This window comes from Choloepus didactylus, chromosome 14 (assembly GCF_015220235.1).
Source record: "Choloepus didactylus isolate mChoDid1 chromosome 14, mChoDid1.pri, whole genome shotgun sequence".
Classification (NCBI taxonomy): Eukaryota; Metazoa; Chordata; class Mammalia; order Pilosa; family Megalonychidae; genus Choloepus; species Choloepus didactylus.
In genome coordinates this window covers 888,693-894,692 of record NC_051320.1, presented here as the reverse complement: position 1 = coordinate 894,692, position 6,000 = coordinate 888,693, and the positions used below count along the sequence as shown (strand labels likewise).

The following is a 6,000-nucleotide window of genomic DNA, read 5'->3' as shown; positions in this document are numbered from 1 at the left end:
TCTCTCTGAAACCTGTAGATGAGAATCCTTCCTCACCTCCTCCCAGCTTCTGGAGTTACCAGCAATCCCTGGTGCTCCTCAGTGTTCCTCACTGTTCACAGGGACTTCTCCCCTGTGTCTCTCTGAATGTGTCCAGTTCTCTTCTTACAAGAACTCTAGTCACATTGGATTAGGACCCACTGTAATCCAGTGTAGACTCAACTAATCACATCCTCAAAGATTTTGTTTACAAATGGGGTCATATTCATGAGAAAGGGGGTTAGGAATTGACCATATATTTTGGGAGACACATTTTAATCCATAACATGCCTCAACAAGTCCTTAATACCATTTATTTAATGCTCTTTACATCATCACTCTTGATTTTGTATCAACTATCAGATGACCCATAAGTACTGGCTTCCAATGACTCTTTCAAGGATTACTTTCTTGATGATGACCGCAAATGTAATTCTGATGATCACAGTATTTAGGAAGATGAGAACAATAATTCATCTCCTGGTCATGTTAAGTTGTCTGCTCATAATTTTATAGCATAAGTGTAGAACCAGACAACTTCCAAACATGTCTTCCCTTGAACTCTTTAGGTCATAATCATTGCATTCCTGAAATGTATCCCTCATCATGCATGGCTTAAGACCAGAACAGGAGAGAACAATGCCACCATATCCATCAGTGACCATACAGGGCATCAATTGGGAAAACCAGTAAGCACTGCAGAACAATGGTCTTGAAGGCCATTGAAGGAGATAAGAGTAGCCATCCTAAGAGAAGTGCTTTAAAAATATCAAAGAGACTGTGGAAGGGCTGCGGCCACTGCCCTAGGTGCCAGCTGGTAGGATGCATTGCAGAAAAGAATTCCTGCCCCACCCTCACCACCCTTAGTACTATAAATGTGAGTCAGCACCACTGTTGTAACATGGAAAGATGAGAGCTGATAAAGGTCCACACACCTAGCCCAAGGCTCAGAGTCAGCAGGGGACCATTTGTAGCCTAAATCCCTGAAGTTGTCCTCTGTCACCCAAAATCAGAATGTCAACACTATTCTAGTAATCCAATATAGAGCAACCCTGTGAATTAAATAAATAGCCAGCCTGCAGAAGCCATTTGCTTGCCAAGCCACCCTCCTGGAAACAAAGTCCCTGACACAGGGCTGAGGAGAGCATCATTAGTACAGAATCCAAAGAATTCTAAAGGGTAGAAAGAGGGACAGGGCCCAAGGATCTTTTCCAGGATGGGGTGTCCCACCCATCTGGAAGAGTCACTGCAGAACCTGGCCAGTACCAGGCAATAGAGGAGAACTTGGGAAATTTCTCGGAAGTAACTTCAAGGTGTGGCACTGAGAACAGGTCCCTGCTTGCCCAGATCTAAGGGCAGAAATGCCTAAAATATTGTTTTTTATTCCAAAATGGACAGTTTGCAGGGTGCAAAATGGGAAGATTCTAACCCCTAAAGTGTTTATGTGTGTTTAACTTCCCCTTCTTTCCTAACCATTGAATTTTAAAATGTCAAAAATCTCATGTAGATTTATACCCATTTGATAATATTTTTAAGCACCTGCTAAGTAACTTGGAGTGTTTTAAATACTGAATTTGTCACATGAATGAATAAACATAATCCCTAACCTAACATGGAGTATAATTTTGTAGGAAAAACAGAAAATATAAAAGTCAACAAAATTTTTAAATTATACTTTGTGATCACTGATATTAAAGGTATAAAAGGTATGACAAGCTAGAGAAAGCTATGAGGATAGACTTCTCTGAGGAGTGAAATTCATCTGAAAATGGGAAAAATTAGAGGACTCATTCCAGGTGATTCATCCAGGAAAGAGAAATCTAGCAGAGAGAAGAGAGAACAAAGGGCTTGAACTGGGTCTTGAGGATTGAATCATCTCCCCCACAAAGACATGTCCAGGTCCAACCCCTGGCACTGTGAATGTGAAACTGTTTGTAAACAGGACCTTTGAAGATGTTGTCAGGTGTTCCTAACTGAATGATGCAGGCCTTAATCCAATATGGGTGAAGTCCTTATAAGCAAAGGAAATTGTATCACAGAGAAAAAGCCACAAGGAGCAGCCATAAATTGAATATTAACAGAACTCAGAGGAAGAACTCACTGCCATGTGCATTGCCATGTCACAGAAATGTCAGGGAACCCGAAGACTGCTGGCCGTTAAGAAGCTACCAAATACAGGAGGAAGTGAGCCTCATAGCCTCTGAAACTGTGAGTCAATAAATTCCTGTTGTTAAGCCAACTGATTGTATGCTATATATTTTAACAGCTAGTACACTAATATACTAGGAAAAGCATGCATTGTTCAAAAGAAAGGTAAAGAAAGGAAAGAAAAAGAAAGAAAGAAAAAGAGAAAGAAAGAAGGAAGAAAAGAAAGACAAGAAACTATTGTCAAAGCTTTGTGAGAAATGGGATAGAGTACAAAATGTACTGGAGATATTGGAAATAACCTGCTTAGGCAGGGTATTGTATCATAACCTGATTTATGGGCATGAAAGATGCCCCTGGCTGCTGTGTGCACAATAGATGTGAGTGAATGTCAAGGGTAAGACCTCGCTGTTATTGAAGGAAAGATTTGTTCCCAGCATGTTAGCTACTGAGCACCCAGGGTTACTTGTTTCACCCAAAGTTTCCTCATGGCATTTTTCACCTCTGCATTCCTAAGGGTACAGATCAAGTGATTTAACATGAGTTCAACAACTGTAAAGGACATAGCCATTGCCTTGTCTACAGGGTAAGTGGCCACAAACCTCATGTACAAGAAGATACAGGGCACAAAGAACAAGATAACCACTGTGAGGTGAGAGCCACAGGTGGAGAGGGCTTTGTGCTGCCCTTCAGAGCTGCAAGATCTCAGGGAGCAGAGGAGGAACCCAGTGTTGAGGATGAGGAGGAGGCCCAGGACCTGGGTGTCCATGCAGGCCAGTTTCGACAATGGAAACAAATCACGCATAAAGTGATCAATGACATTGGGGCCACAGAAGGATATTTGGTACATAAAGAGAAGCTATAATGTTGTGTGCATAGATCCCCCAACCCAGGCTGCTCCCAGCAACAGACAGCACACCCAAGGACTCATGACGTTCAGGTAGTGCAGGGGCTTACAGATGACCACATAGCAGTCATAGGCCATAGCAATGAGAAGGATGATCCCCACACCACCAAAGAAATGTTATGCAAAGAGCTGGGTCAGGCAATCTTCCAGGGAGATGGTAGTGCTCTCAGAGAGGGAGTCCACAATCATCTTGGAGGCAATGATGGAAGAGTAGATGACATCCATGAGGAACAAGGAGGTAATGAAAAAATACATGGGTGATCTTACACCCCAACTTATGATCATAGTTACCACAATCAGTAGGTTTCCCACGACTGTGGCCACATACATGATTAGAAACAGTGGTTAATATTTTCTGTGGTTCTGGATTCTGTGTAATACCCGAAAGAGTGAATTATGTCACAGAGTCTTGTGTATTTACTGTGGCTTCCTGTAAGCACATAGCTATGAGCTAGAAAATCTGCAAAAGCAATACTATTTTTAATTAATAATCATTCAGTGCCTTGGATAGATTTTTGTGTGGGTGTGCCATTTAACACCCTCCTGACCTGTCATTTTTCTCCATTACTACAGCAAACAGCTACCCACAATTATAGCCTGGCAGCAGCTCAATTCTACTAGATCCTCCCAACAACATCTCTTTTCATGAGATCATCTCTTGCTTTCTGTCCTGGCACTTGCTCTTTGAGACACTTTGTAGACCCTGCTTCATCATTCTAGTGCATATGCATACCTGGAAATATGAGGGAGTTAACACCTCCTAAGGAAACCCTTGACCATTAGGAGATAAGAACCAGTGGATAAATGCTAACCAGATGAACAAAATCTTGGGTTAACTTTCTTTCCTTCCATTTTTCACTCTTTCACCTCCAATTGGTTTTGCAAAAGGGAACAGCTACGTACAACAGCTTCTCTCAGCTTCTGCTTTTGGGGAAATCCAAAGTGGGTTGCTGACCTTCAGTTATCACCAGACACACTTAAGGCCTTGCATATTTCGTACTACTTTTCATTCATTTATTTCATATACTTTTTGAGCACCTAGAATATACTAGTTGAAAGCCTACAAGATGATAGGTAATATTCCAAGAGCTCTATACTTATTAAGAACTATTCTCTATTCTTCCCAACTACATTTCTCCCTTCCCAAATTGACTTATTATTAAAATCATTATTATTATCATCATTATTATTACATATTACTAATATTCAATGGGTCTCTGTGCTGTCTCAGGCAATGGAATGTCCTGTGAGATATTTTCCTAATTTTATACAAAAGATACTGTTCCAGTTTGCTAATGCTGCTGTTATGCAAAATATCAGAAATGAATTGGCTTTTATAAAAGGGGATTTATTTGGTTACCAATTTAAAGTCCTGAGGCCATAAAAGTGTCCAAACTAAGACATCAACAAGAAGATATCTTTACAGAAGAATGGCCAATGGAGTCCAGAACACCTCTCATAGCTGGGAAGGCACATGGCTGGCAATTCTGCTGATCCTTTGCTCCCAGGTTGCATTTCAAAATGTCTTTCTCCAAAATGTCTCTGAGTTTCTCTTAGCTTCTTCAGTTCCTGTGTATCTAAGTGCCAGGGCCTTCTCTTAGCTGCTCTGGAACAAATGCTGGGCTAGCATCTCCAAACACCTCCAAGTATCTCCAAGTGTTGGCACCTGTATCAGCTCTTAGCTCCACTCCAAAGTGTCCCTCTCAGCTGATGTCTGCTTTTTCTGTTTGTGAGCACTTTTATAGGACTCTAGTGATTAAATCAAGACCTACCCTCATTGCATGAAGTCCATACATCCATGGAAATAATTTAACATTTAGCTCACAGTTGATTAAGCCACTTCTCCATGGAAACTCTCAAAAGATTCCAACCTAATACATCTGCCCCCACAAGATTTCATTAAAGAATATGGCTTTTGAGGGAGCATAATATAACCAAACTGGCACAAATACTGTGGCTAAGAAAACCAAAGCTAAATTCAAATCCATCTTTTCATGGTCACTAAACTCAATATCAATAACATGCTATATTGCTTCTCTTATGATAATGTAGAGTGCTCAATATGTGTGAAACACTATTTTTCCTTATATAATTTCATTTTCTTATCAATCCAATGAGAGATTTATGCTTCCTGTGCTCATTTCATTTAACAAGAAAATTATACAGATCTAATGCACAGTTCTAACATATTCTAATTATATACATGAATAATCTAAACATAAATTTAGAAATCCCATTTGTTGACTTTGTTTCCAAATGTTTCTAATCATTTTTCCAGATGTGCTGTTGATTACAGAAAATAAAACCTTGGGTTTCTTTCTCTGTTCTAGGAAGACCTATATCTGCATCTTAACTGATAACATCTGTGCACGTGACTGAATCAATGCAAATCATGCTTTCCAATCTTCCTTGTTAAGCAGTGTTTCCAAATGGAACAAATGATTCTAAACAATAAAATATCAATAAAACACCCATTTTTTCAGCTCACTGTGTGACAGCAATGTGGTTGGCCCATCATGTGCATTATGTCATTTTCCATATCATCCCAGGCGGGAACTATCACAAAACTGTTTAAAAAAATAATTCCATATGTACCAAACTTCTCTTTACCAGTGGTATTTAAGCAGAGACTATCTGCCACTTGGTTGGAATATATTAGAGGACATGGCTTTAAAATAGGGATATCAATTACATGTTCTCTAAGATTCATCTTAATACTCAGAAGCTCATTCCTAACATCCTCCTCATTGTTATACAAAGTAAACCATTTCTAAGGGACTCTTTGCAAATCTCCAATGTGGACTAACACCAACCTCTCCTATCTTGAGTCCAAGAATTCAATAGTTCTTATACAATTTTCATTAAGTAGAAGAAATACATTCTTGGAAATCAGAATAACTGAATTTATTCCATATTGTCACTCCATCTCC

General features: G+C 39.8%; 1 pseudogene; it reads right to left on the bottom strand.

The window, feature by feature from the left end:
* Positions 1-2,608: 2,608 nt before the first annotated feature.
* LOC119509539 lies at positions 2,609-3,512 on the bottom strand (annotated as a pseudogene).
* Positions 3,513-6,000: the final 2,488 nt, after the last annotated feature.